At 48.3% G+C, this 13,597-nt stretch overlaps 1 pseudogene; it reads left to right on the forward strand.

Annotated features, from left to right (window-relative positions):
- The first annotated feature begins 1,868 nt into the window (after positions 1-1,868).
- LOC133746988 (nucleus accumbens-associated protein 1-like) lies at positions 1,869-3,754 on the forward strand (annotated as a pseudogene).
- The last annotated feature ends 9,843 nt before the right edge of the window (positions 3,755-13,597 follow it).

Consider the following 13,597-nt stretch of genomic DNA (forward strand, 5'->3'; position numbering starts at 1 on the left):
TGGAAATTTATATTCATTAAATAAAAGCTTTAAAAAAAGAGATAAAATGACCTTTTAATTAGGACTTGGGATTTTACTAAATAAATGACTATTTTTAAGTTGTTGGAAAATAATTTGTTCTTGACTGTATAAGTATTTCCTTTTCTGTACTGCTTACCTTACAAACTGTGTGGCCACTTCTTTACCTTGTTATAGAAAGTTAGACATCAAGCTTATGTCAGTTATGCTACATACCAACATAAATGAGGTAGGATGGCAGTAAGAAGAGAGTGGGGGAGATATGCAGAGAAACGTCTCAAAGAAGGGAATTCTTCCTTATGTATTAATGATATCAGAAATGCCTTTAGGGGCAAGTATTTGGCCTATCGGTTAAGATGCCTACATCTCACATTGGAGTACCTAGATTTGATCCCTAGCTCCAGTTCCCAATTTCAGCTTCTAGCCAAGGTGGACCCTGGAAGACAGTGGTGATTCCCAAAGTACTTGAGTCCCTACCACCCATATTGGAGCTGTGGATTGAATTCCTGGCTACCAGCTTTGGGCTGGTCCAGGCCTGGCTGTGCAGGCATGTGGGGAATGGGCCAGTGGATGGGACATCTCTTTTTCTATCTCTGTTTCATTCTATATCTCTCTGTCTCTCAAGTAAATCAAGAAAAAAATCAAAAGAAATCACAGTAGACCACAGAATAGAAAATTTATTCACTTCAGATAATTTCACAGAGATTTCCTGGTACAGTATCCTTTCCTCACTTCATTCCTAAATGTTGATCCTGTTTTAAAAAAACTACATAATGATCCACTATATTTTATAGTTTTATGAAATTAAAAATGAGGTAAAGCATTCCATAAAGTTAAACTTATGCACATTTTCTTGATTGTTTTTATAAAAGAATAATTGAATTTCCCAACTTTAATGTGACCTTAGAAACTGCTAAATTTTAGTTTTGAAAGAAAAATATGTTTTTGTACAAAATCAGGCATTATATCGACAGTCCACAAGGTTTTTTTTAATTCAGTTCTTTATGTCTTTGTGGATATTGAGGTGGAATCTCAGGATTTCTCAGTTCAAACCTTAACCTAAAATCATCGTAACTTTAGCAGTCAGTCCCTCATGCAGGGAAGTGTTCTTTGCTTTTGTTCCAGTGGGGCCTCCTCATATGGGAACATGTTTCATCTAGACATATGAAGATATTTGTATTAGGCTGATAGTTGTGCATTCTGTTTTTATATGTATTTAAAATGTGTAAGTGACGTGCCCTGATGTTTCATTATGGAGGGAAAAAAGCTTTAAATAAAAGTAAGTTTTAAAAATTCCTGGTACAGGAAACAAAGTTTCTAATTGCCTTTTAGAGACTCTGAGTTTCCTCATTACCTGTGTTTTAAGCTACACGAGGTAATTATAGATAACATCAGTGTTTAACCTGTTGATCTTGGCACCTGCACTCCTAACGTTGTAGCTTACCCATATCTGGTGCCACACTTTACAGTCTGATGCGGATTTACTTAATTTACACTTCTCATATTTCCATTAATTATAATTAGATATTCCTTCTCCTATTTGGATAGTATTTTTAAAATCGTACTTTTAAAATGGTATAAAAGTATATACATTAATTCAAATATTTTCTAGTCCTGTATTAGCACATAATGTAGTCATTTGTACATCATTTTTTAAAACAGTTAAATTTAACAATGAGTGGCCGCCGCCGCTCCTGCTGAGGCGGAGGCCATGGGGGCCATGGAGGCGGAGGCCGAGGCCCCGGCACAGGGGACACCCGGAACACAGGCCGGGCTCAGCCACGCTGCGGAGCTGGTCGGAGCACCCCCCCCCAACCTGCTCAGAGCCTGGCCATGGCGCAGCCACCGCCATGGCGCAGAGCCTCCAGGTGGAGATCCCCAACTTCGGCCACAGCATCTTGGAGCACCTCAGCGAACAGCGGCTGCAGGGCCTGTCCTGTGAGGTGTTGGTGGTGATCAGGGGTCAGTCCTTCGAGGCCCACCGGGCTGGGCTGGTCGGCAGCAGCTCCTACTCCCGGGGCCTGTGCAACAGCAGCCGCAGCACCATGGTGGAGCTGCTGGTGGCCATGCAGCCGCAGTCGTTCCAGCAACCCCTGAGCTCCTGCTACACGGGTCGACTGAGCACGAACGTGGGGGACCAATTCCTGCTCACGGACATGGCGGGCTTCCTGCAGATCCAGGAGATCATGGAGAAAGGCGCCAAGTTCTTCCTGAAGGTGAGCTCCCGGAGCTGCGACTCCCAGGGCCTGCATGCAGAGGGGCGCCCTCATCCTAGCCACAGAGCCCCGTGGCGCAGACTTCTGGCTGGCCGGCCTGCAGCTTGCCGCTGCCCCTCGTGTCGCAGGTCAGGACGGAGCAGCAGGAGTCGGACTAGGTGCAGTGCACGCCCGTGGCCAAGCTGCTGTGGGATGGTGGCTCCAAGGAGGCTGGGGGCTGCTGCGGCGGCAGTGGTGGTAACCGCAAGATGGCCAAGTTCTCCGTGCTGTACCTGGCGGCCAATTGGCAGCCCCCGCAGCGGGCCCGTGGTGGCTGCCGCGCGCAGCCCATGGGGGTGGCCCTGGCCGCGGGGGTGGGCGGGGCAGCTGGCCGGGGGTGGGGGTGGTGGTGGCTGCAGCGGGCATGGGGAGTGGGCCCAGCACGTCGGAGCGCAGGAGCCAGGGCACCTGGAGCGCCTACACCAGTGACAGCCCAGCTCCTACCAGGAGAAGGAGAGAAAAGGTTGAGGCCCTCCCGGAACCTGCAATCAGATCCGGGTGCGGCAAGATTGGTGTTGCTTCCGGCCCAGCTCATCGACTAGATTGGCACCCGTTGACACCCTCAGCTCCAGGACGAGGGTGACCGCTCCAAGAAGCAGGAGCTGGTGACAGGCGCCAAGGTGTGTATCAGAGGGCGCAGCTCAGGAACCCGGCACCAGGTCTTGCTGTGGCCGCTCCTTGCCACCTCCTTTGACCTGAACTCACTGGCCCCCAGCTGTGGCTCCAGCAAACCACTGGACAGCTGCGCCCTGCACGCCAGAACTTCAAGGAGAGCGAGAGGAATGCCATCGCGGCTGGCATGTGCCCCAATGCATTCCGGGTCGTGCGCCAGAGCTGGATGCCCAAGCTGAAGCTGCTCACCCGAGGGCGCCCCTGCACCACCTGCATCAGCGACTCGGGTAAGATGGAGCCAGAGGTGACAGGCGGGGAGTATGGCTTCCAGCCAGCCAGCTATGGGGCGAGGCAGCCCCTAGGCGAGGGAGGCCCTGCAGTAACTGCGCCCCACACCCCACCCAGGGGTGCCTTCACACTCCTCCACCCCACCTGGGGGCCATCACACTCCCCCACCCCACCCCTCTGTCCTGTCACACTCCCCCACCCCACCCCTTTGTCCTGTCACACACACCTTGGTCAGGAGCTACTGTCTGTCACTCCCCAGGCCCCATGGGGGGCACTGCATGCTCCTGGGTCCCCCTCCCCTGTCCCAGCCCCTTCCCCAAGGTGAGCTGCTGGGTGGGACCGGGCAGGGGGCAGGTAGGCCCCGGTTTCCTTCTTCCACACAGGGCACCCCTTCCCTCACCCCAAGCGTTATGCCCCCCCCCCCCACAAATCCAGGCACGGGCAGGGGCCTGTCTGGCAGAAGTCCTTCCTCAGCCTCTGCTGGGATGGAAGGGGGCTCTCAGGACCCCTCCCCACCCCCACCCATCCCCCAGTGCTTCCAGGCCTCCAAAGCGCCTTCCTGCCTCCTCCTCAGTCCCTGAGCCTGGGTGCTGGGGCAGGAAGACTGCAGGCACTTCCAGTTGTACAGTGGAGCCAACAGGCTCAGAGCAATGCCACAAGCAGCCTAAGGTGGCTGGGGGTGGCGGCTCAGCACCTGCTCTCACCCCTCCACCCAGCCCGTGTCCCCTGGAGCTGCAGGGAGGGAGATCCTCAGCCAAGGATCCTCACCTTGGGCTAGCGGAGTGTGTGTGTGAGTGTGTGTGTGTGCATGCGTGCATGCAACTTGAATGAAGGTAAAAAGGGGCAGAGTGGGACTGGGGTTGGAATGGTGGGTAGGGAGCAGGCTGGGAGCGGTGGGGCTGCTGTCCTCCCCTCTGTTCCCCACCTCCCGCCCCTGCCCTGCCACTCCCCATCCCACCCTGGGACAGGGCCCCCCAGCCCCTTACCCATGTACATAACTTTTAAAAACATTTTCTAGAATTCCTTTTATTTTTCAAACCAACCAGATTGAGTCTGACTCCACCAGCCCACCTGCAGGTCCCCAGTGGGGGTGGGACACACTGTAGAAGGCAGGATATGGGGGTGGGGGGGCATGTGTTGAATAGGCAGGCAGAGTGCATGTGCTTGTGTGTGGAGTGTGGCTGCGTGTTCCTGACACGGGCCCCATTGGTCTGACCTGTTTCCCTCCCTCCCTCAACTTCCCCCCTCCAAGCTGTATTTCAAGGGAAGTCCCTGGCCTTGGCTGGTTGGGTGAGCCTGGTTCCCCCAGGGGCAGAGCAGGGCCTGCTTGGGCTGCTGGCAGAGTTTTTCTCTCTCACTATTCCTCTCATTCTCCTTGCCCAGGGCAAGTGTGTGTGTATGGGAGTGTGTGTATGTGTGCATGTGCACACGGAGGCTTCTTCTCCACCCCCACACCTCTCACCCCCCCATTACCAGCCTTTTTGCCCCTGACTCTGACTCTGTGTACCCCTTGTGCCCGACGATCTCGCTTTCCAGGCGAAGCATTTTAGGAGAGGTTCCGGTGCGGGGGGGGACCGGTGGGGGTCGCCCCACACTATACCCTTCCAACAGTGTCACCACCAGCCTGCTTTGGGGGGGAGTCATGGCGCTCTGTTCTCTCAGCTTGGCCCGCGCCTTAGCCCCCAGCCACCCCGAGTGTGTATGTGGGGGGAAAGTCGGCACCCCCTGCTAAAGCACAAGCCCCTCAGTCCCCACCCCACCCCCGCCCCAGTGCTGAGCCCAAAGCACAATATCCTGGTCACTTGGCAAGTGTCTGGGGCCTGGAGGGGTGAGCGGGGGAATCCAGCCAATCAGAGGACAGTGGGCATGCCCAGGTGTGCCCCTCCTTCCAGGCCTAAGCAGGGGGACAGGCTCTCTGGAACCGGGGTCTCCTCCCTCCCCACCTTTTCCCACGGTGGGGGCCCTCTGCAGCGCCAGTGCCAGGTGGCAGAGCCCAGTGGTCTTCAGGGACACCGGGAGGTGGCACTGTCCCACCGGCGTGCTGAACGGATTCCCCAGAAGGAACTCCATCTTGCAGGAAAGCTCGGCGGCGGACGGAGAGCCCAGTCTGCCCGCCCGGGTCTCCACTGTCCCCAGCCGCGGTCCCCACCTGACTGAGGCTCGCCCCCGCCCTACCCTCAGGAATGCGGAGCCGTGGGCCCTTGGCCACTCCCCCTTGTCGCGTCTCTATTGGGCAACGCCTACACAGCCCTCATCCGATTGGCCTTCGCCTCTACCTCAGTGAAGCTCCCACACACCGCGGCATCCGACTGGCCCGAGAGCGAGCTAGGTCCCTGGAGTCCCAGTCAGGCACAGCGGCTCCTCCTCTGGCCTGCCTCCAAAAGAGAGGCTTTTCGTGTTGATTCGTCCATATACCGGTCAAGCTAGAGAATCCTTAGAATTATTGGATAAAGGACGAGTCAATCACTCAAACCAGGGCAAGGAAAGGAGGTGCATCCACGAATATCCCCGCCCACAGAAAGAGCTGATTGGGTAAATGTTTGTTTTCTCTAATCCTGGTTGGTGTGTTAGGATTTCCCCGCCCCGAGAACTGATCACGTGATGCGTCAACTTTCACCCAGAATGTCTACCTCTTAACTTCCCCCTTAGCGACCGCGAGGCGGCGCTTGGTTCCTTGGCAACAGGGGGACGCTGTTGCTGCACCGACGGAGACCGGAAGTTGGCGCCTGAGATGAGAGGAGACCTGGGGCCGACAGCGGGGAGAGAGGTCGGTCCACTAGTGTGCTCCCCAGATAACCCCAAATTCCAGGTTTCCGGCGTGGGCGGTGGGGCCACGAGCACTCGAGACGGCACCCGCCCCCTCCCAGGTGTGCATTGTTAGCAGGAAGCGGGAGCCTGGAGCTCCCGGGGCTCGAACCCAGCGCCCCAGCACGAGATGTGGGTGCCCCAGCGGTGTCCTAAGGGCTGCCGAATCCCACGCCCACGCCTGGGCCCCTGCCACCCACGTGGGAGACCCGGATGGAGTCCAGACTCCTGGCTTTGGCCTGGCCCAGCGCTGGCTGTTGTGGCCATTTGGGAAGGGAACCAGTAGAAGAAGGATCGATTGATAGATTGATCTCTCTCTCTCTGTATCTCTCTCCCTCTCTCTCGGTCTGTAACTGTGCCTCTCAAATAAATCAATCTTGAATAAAAACAGGGGAGACCTCAGCAGTGCCTGTCATGCAGGGAACATGAGCCGGCTGCACAACTCCATGGAGCCACGCGTGATGGACGACGAGATGCTACAGCTGGCCGTGAGCGAACAGGGGCCCCGCGAGGAGGCCTGGCAGCTGGCCAAGCAGGAGGGCATCCTCTTCAAAGAAGGGCACCCTGTCCCCACAGCGCCCCACCACCCTCCAGCCCCCCGCCCCACCACGACAGCTCGCTTCCAGATTTACCTCCGGATTCAGCGCCAACGCGGCCTTCAGACAGCGCCCATGACTGTGGCCAGGGCGAGCGGCCAGGCCGGCCTCCCGCAGTAGGCAGCTGAGGGAGGATCCTGACGTGGACAGGAGGGCGGCCCGGGAGTGCTGCCGGGGTCACGGGGAGGGAAGCTTGTTGATTGGTCAGAGCAAGGTCAGAGGTTATGACCCCGGTGCTGTCACCACCAGGGCACCACACCCTTTTAGATGGCTTCTCTACACCTACTCCAGAGCATTGCTAGCTATGACCGGAAGTTGAATTGCTGGGGTTAATGTAAAGCCTACGTTCATTCACTGACCTCAGCTGATTCTCTGAGTTACTGATGCAGCAATGTTCTCTACATTTAGCGGACTTTTTTTTTTTCTCAACTGTATCTGTGTTGTGGGCATAAAGTAAAAGAGGATAATTTCTCAAATAACAAAATTTTGGATAAACTCTTTTCTTTGAGCATAACAGCATCAAAATGCACAATTTTTGATGATATACTGTCTATTCCGCTCATAAACCCCAACCAACTCTCAGAAGCTAAGCCACCATCAACATTTCCTCAACTCCTTGATGGTAAGGATCACCTGGGTTATGCCTGACTTCCTGTGTTGTTTTAATTATATTGATAGAGCACTCAGGCTTATAAAATAATTCAGAAATGCACTGGGAAAGTTACAGCAATTTTATTCCAGACAAAAGTAAACAAATCATTTTTCAAACTGCTTTCACCTTTAATTCCTGCACAAAAATACAAAACAGCAGTTTTTCCTTCTGGTATATTGGATGTTCTTTTTAAAATTATTTGTTCATTTGGGGCTGGCACCATGGGTCACTTGGTTAATCCTCAGCCTGCGGCGCCGGCATCCCATTTAGGTGCCGGTTCTGGTCCCAGTTGCTCTTCCTCCAGTCCAGCTCTCTTCTGTGGCCCGGGAAGGCAGTGGAGGATGGTCCAGGTGCTTGGGCCCCTGCACCCGCATGGGAGACCAGGAGGAAGCACCTGGCCCCTGGCTTCCGATCGGTGCAGCGCCGGCCATAGTGGCCATTTGGGGAGTGAACCAATGGAAGGAACACCTTTCTCTCTCTCTCTCTCTCTCTCTCTCTCTCTCTCTCTCTCTCTCACAGTCTATAACTCTACTTGGAAAGTAAATATAATTTCTAAAAAATTATTTGTTCATTTTTTTATTTCTACCGCTACTTTAAAGTCAATGATAACATCACAACTGTATAATGAATGCACTTAAAAACATGAAAGATACATTTCCATGACAAAAAGCATTCAATTACCATGAAAAATCTGTGCACTCTAACAAGGATGAGAGAATGAAAGACATTATGAAAAAGTTAGTCTTCAAATATATGCCTAGCAAAAACGCTCTCCTAAATAGTAAAGCCATTATTTAAGAACATGTACTTTTACATATCTGGACACCAGCTCCAATAAAATTAGGGGGAGAAGGGGGACAAAAGATGGCTAAGTCTCCCCAGGATTTCTTTTTTTTTACGGAAAAGTTTATTTACAGAGACCCTCCATCTGTCATTCCAGAAGTTCCCTTTCAAACTGGACGTCTTCTTTTTTTTAATAAAGCTTTTATTTAATAAATATAGATTTCATAGGTACAGCTTTTGGAATATAGCAGTTCTTTCCCTCAAATTGGCCCTTCCACCTCCACTCTCATCCCACCTTCTACTCCCTCTCCCATCCCATTCTTAAGACACATTTTTAATTGTTTTATGCAGAAGATCAACTCTATACTAAGTAAATATTTCAACAGTTTGCACCCACCCAGCCACCCACACACAACATATAAAGTACCATCTGAAGACAAGTTTTACTGTTAATTCTCATAGCACAACTCATTAAAGACAGAGGTCCTACATGGGGAGCAAATGCACAGTGACTCCTGTTTGGATTTAACAACTGACACTCTCATTTATCATGTCAGTGATCACCCGAGGCTCTTGTCACGGGCTTCCATGGCTATGGAAAGCCTTTTGAGTCCACAAACTCTGACATTATTTTGACAGGGCCATAATCAAAGTGGAAGTTCTCTCCTCCCTTCCGAGAAAGGTACCTCCTTCTTTGAGGGTCCCTTCTTTCCAATCTCCCCAGGATTTCCAGATAAAAACATGTTCACAGCTACACTTTTCAAACAAGCACTTGATTCCAAATCAAATGACCATTTCCAACAGATGACAACGATATGAAGCTGTTTCCTAGACAGAAATACTATGAAGCATTTCTTAGCAGCAGCTTAACAATCACATAGGTAAAATGCAGTGGTACCCCCCATCCTACTCCCAGCCATTGGAAGCAGTACTTTCCCTGATACTGTCCTTCACATTGCTAATACATCCTCAATTATATGGAGTGATGTCATACTTGCATTATTTGAACTGCTTGTTTTCAGATGTGTAGTGTTGTTAGAGCTGAGATTTTTGAATCAATATTTGTAACTTAGTAGAGAAATAAAAATCTATTTACTATGCAATGCTTGGATTTCCTTAAGCAAATCTGAATAATGATTATAATAATGCTGATGGTGGGGATACCGTCACATTTTCCCTTTGAAAATATGTAATCCATATTAACATTAAGTGGCAGGTTACAGTGTATACTTTTTTATCAAGGCATGACTGTTTACATGCCTTCCTAGGGAAACAAAGTCATAATGGCATTTCCTGCCAGTTTTATCACTGATAAGCTATAACAAAATTCACATAATGAATACATTAAGTACATGATATTAAGCAAAAAAATAAAACCATTATAATTTTGCTAAAAAACACATTAAAAAGTGAGTGGTTAGATGAGCATGTTGTAGATCCCAAAGTTTATACTGTGATTCTGAACTGGCTTTTCAAAATGGAAGTTGTCTACATACAAGTTCTGTGATTATTTCTTATACTAGAAAGATCCAAATCAAATGCTGTAAGCTCTGCACCCCCCTTTTGTAAAAGATAAATATTCAGATAAACTGGAAGTCCCATTTACTGAAGTGCATCTGCTACCCACACCTGCTGTAGCCCTGAAATTCAGAGCTTTCCAGGAAAGTGGCAGTCACACATGCTTATTTCATTCACTCACTCACTGTCTATGCTAAGAGTCACACACAACACTGGAGCTCTTAAACCAAATACTTTATACAGTGAACCATAGAAAAAACAATCCTTAATAGACCTTGAAATCTTGAGAGAGTCAAGATGATCTCATTAACTTTAAATACTGAAAATGTAAAGGGTCCATACAAACTAAGAGTTGTGGTAAATGTATACTTTCTAATATTCACTTGCTGTGCTATTAAAAGTCTCTCTGAGAGAAGCAGATATCCCCTCCCACCCCTTCACAGGTCTTTGGTCAACTTATTCAAAAGCAAAAGTTGCAGGACTGTAAAATTTCATGAAATTTGTGTTTTATTTAAAAGCTAAATTACTTGTTATGTTGCATTATTATTGCACTCATATATTGCCTGGAATATGTCTCCAGCAACTCAGAAATAGTGATTGCAACAAAAGTAAGGTAAGTAGGTCAGGGCCAGTGATGTAGTGCAGTGGGTTAATGCCCTGGGCTGAAGTGCCAGCACTCCACATGGGTGCCAGTTCAAGACCTGGCTGCTCCACTTATGATCCAGCTCTCTGCTTGCTGGACCCACAGCTGTTGTGACACCCGCGTAGCAAACTTTTGTTGCGTCAGGAGTTCACAGCTGCAGGGACGAGGCGAGAACCCTGTGGGGTGTGGCCTCGGCGGCTTCTGTGTAGCCCAGGGTCGTAAAGGTTCTCGGCTCACGCACGTAACGAGAAGTGGAAGACCTAATTACTGCTGGTTAATAAAGCAATGTGTCTCAACATTAATAGTGATTTTGTATTTAGTAGTTATGCCACGTAGTGCGTTAGGACAAGTGCACCATGATTAGAAACAAAGGAGTCAAGTAGTGCCAATAAGCATTTCACAAAAATCAACAAAAAGCACTTTAGACTTTGGCCCACCAGTCATTAGGGCAATTTACGAGGAGGCATTAAACACTGACAAAAAACAGCACACCCTAGACAAGATAAAACAAAGGGAGCTGAGGTGTTAGCTTTAGAGAGCTGAGGTGTGATTTAGGTCCCAGGTTATCAGGTTCAGGCAGCATGGGGATGAGAAAGCTACATTCAATCTTACATAGGTGATATATGGAACTTGGGCTAACAAGCACTACCATCTGATAACTCCCCTGTCCCAGGTTCTCCTAATGAGAGGTTAACTAGTAACCTGACCTTTACCTTTTCTTAAAAGTAGGACTGCGAATCATCACCACAGTGTCTCCCTGTGTCCCTTGTAAAGTTAATCATGTAACCCCATTAGCCTTAACAAGTTTTTGTAATCTTGGAATTTCTTTTGTCTTCAGCAATGTAAGCTTCCCTATATAAACTCTGGTTTTCCCGCCAATAAACTGCAGGCAGACAACTGCAGCAACAGCATACTCAAAAAGTGTGTGTGTCTGTCTGTCATTCCCCTCGCCGATTTCTGTTCCTCCTGTGCTTTCGCCCCTCGTTCTCCCTCGGGTCTGGTGACTCCGCGAGAGCCGGTCCGCGGCATCTGCTACAGCCTGGGAAAGCAGTAGAAGATGGCCCAAGACCTTGGGCCCCTGCACCCATGTGGGAAACCCAGAAGAAGCTTCTGGCTCCTGGTTTTGGATCAGCGCAGCTCTGGCCAATGCGACCAATTGGGGAGTGAACCATCGGATGGAAGACCTCTCTCTCTCTCTCCTCTCTGCCTCTCCTCTCTCTGTGTAACTCTGAATTTCAAATAAATAAATAAATAAATCTTTTTAAAAAAGGTAAATAGGTCTACAAAGCATTTTATTTCTTTATAAGGGACTTTCATAGAGGACATAAAATAACTGCAATTCAAATCAAATTTATATGCTTAACAATGGTTTAAACCTTATATAAAATTATATCTAACATTTACCCCTATAAATCTGTAAGGAGTCAGAAAACAATTTATAGGACACAATGTCTTGACTGGTTGCATTCCACTTTCAAATCACTCTGAGACAAAACAGCATTTTCCCAAGAGTTAAAGAAAAATAGATTTTATAAAAGGGATCCTTTTAAATGACTGAATACATCATTCCTGTTACTGACAGAAACAGGTTATACTTTTCCCCCACCACTCTGATGAAAGGAATAATTCTTTCAACTAAAAAATGCTACATATTCAACACTACAGGAATTATCAGTAGGCATTCTTTCTTCTTAATCTGTTATTTGTCTCTAAAATATGTCAAGTAATCTTTTAAAGACTCAGGGAGGGGCAGCTTCATGATTTTCTCAGTAAATTCTGAGGAGCCCCTTCTGGCTTCATGGTTTTGCTGTGGCCTTTCTCCTCCTCTTATTTGTGATCCTCACTGTCTAGAGGCTGAGGAATAAGCTGATTACCCCCAAAGACCTACGTGTTAATTCTGTTTCATTCTCTTTTCATTTTGGGTGGAGCCTTTTGGGGAATCCCTTTGGCCTGCGTCTCATCATTTATGAAATTTCTAAGTGCAGTGAATGTAAATACAGGACAAGTCCCGCAGGTTCCTCAGAGCACAGGGCGGGGGGGAGTCCCACAGAATCAGGTTTGCTGTAGTCATTCTTTCTTGCCTGCACAAGTGGAGCAAATGAAACAGCAAGGGTATTTTTACTTTTCCAAGTGTTTTGTTCAGTTTGCATAATCTGTGTTAACTGATCTTCTACAGGAATGACTAGTAGGCCTCCCATGTTCAGTAAAATTTTCATGTAGCTTTCATGGTCTTTCTGGACCCCAGCAACACAAGAATTTGATCATACTGATAACTGTCAGATGCTCTCTGGAGGCAATTACCAACCACAAACGTAGGATCACACAACTCAAATTTATCAAAGCTATCACTAAGTTTGATGAAGCTCTCCTGTTTTCCCCTGGCATACTCCACCACATCTGAATGAAGCTCAATCCCATGATTTCTTGGAAAGGCAGAATGGTAGAGAAGGGGAGAGGAGAGGAGAGGAGAGGAGAGAGGAGAGGAGAGGAGAGGAGAGGAGAGGAGAGGAGAGGAGAGGAGAGGAGAGGGAAGGAGGAGGATGAGAAGGAGGGGGGGAGGGGGAGAGGAGGAGGAGAAGGCTGAAAAGAAGAAGAGAGAAAGGAGGAGAATGAGAATGAGAGTGAGAATGAGAATGAGAATGAGAATGAGAATGAGAATGAGAATGAGAATGAGAATGAGGATGAATCTTCTTTTCAGTTTCATTCCCCAAATACCCTGGATAGCTTCAGCTGGGCCAAGCCAAAGCCAGGAGGCAGAAACTCCAGCCAGGTCTCCTAGGTATGTGGCAGGAACCCATCTAGTTGACCCAATATCTGCTTCCTCACAAGTGAATTATCAGGAAGGTGGATTGATGTGTGCATTCTAAGTGTCAGCTAACCTAAAGTGCTACAACAGTCACCCTAAGATAACAATTACTCTGTGGATAAATATTAATGTTAAAATGAGCCAGGCATTACTAGCAGGAATTGAACATGGATAATTAACAGGCAAGTGTTAGTATGCCCCCTCATAGGTATTTGTTTAATTATATCTTTTCTTAATTTCTCTAGCTTTCTGACTGCCATCTATTCATTAATCTAAAGGGAACATTTTAAGAAATGTCTTTAAAATTGCTTTCTCTACACTTTCATTTATTGTAGAAAAAGAAAAAAAAACAAAAGTAAATTTATACTGAAGTAAAAATGACACTGCTGTTTTGGTTTAGATGAATTATAATCAATAGTATCTTCTAATAGAACAGAGAAGAGGAACAAACATCATTTTAGACTAAAAATTATAGTCTGCAAGATATCTATATGACTTGGTAAATATTTCTCAAAGTTATACTCCTGAAGTAATGTTAGGATTGGGCTGAGGTGAGGGGCGTCAGACACTGGGAAGTCTTTTCCTTAATACCAGAGAAACTTCATGCATCATTTGTTGGAG

The sequence above is a fragment of the Lepus europaeus genome, chromosome 18, assembly GCF_033115175.1.
Source record: "Lepus europaeus isolate LE1 chromosome 18, mLepTim1.pri, whole genome shotgun sequence".
NCBI classification, from domain to species: Eukaryota; Metazoa; Chordata; class Mammalia; order Lagomorpha; family Leporidae; genus Lepus; species Lepus europaeus.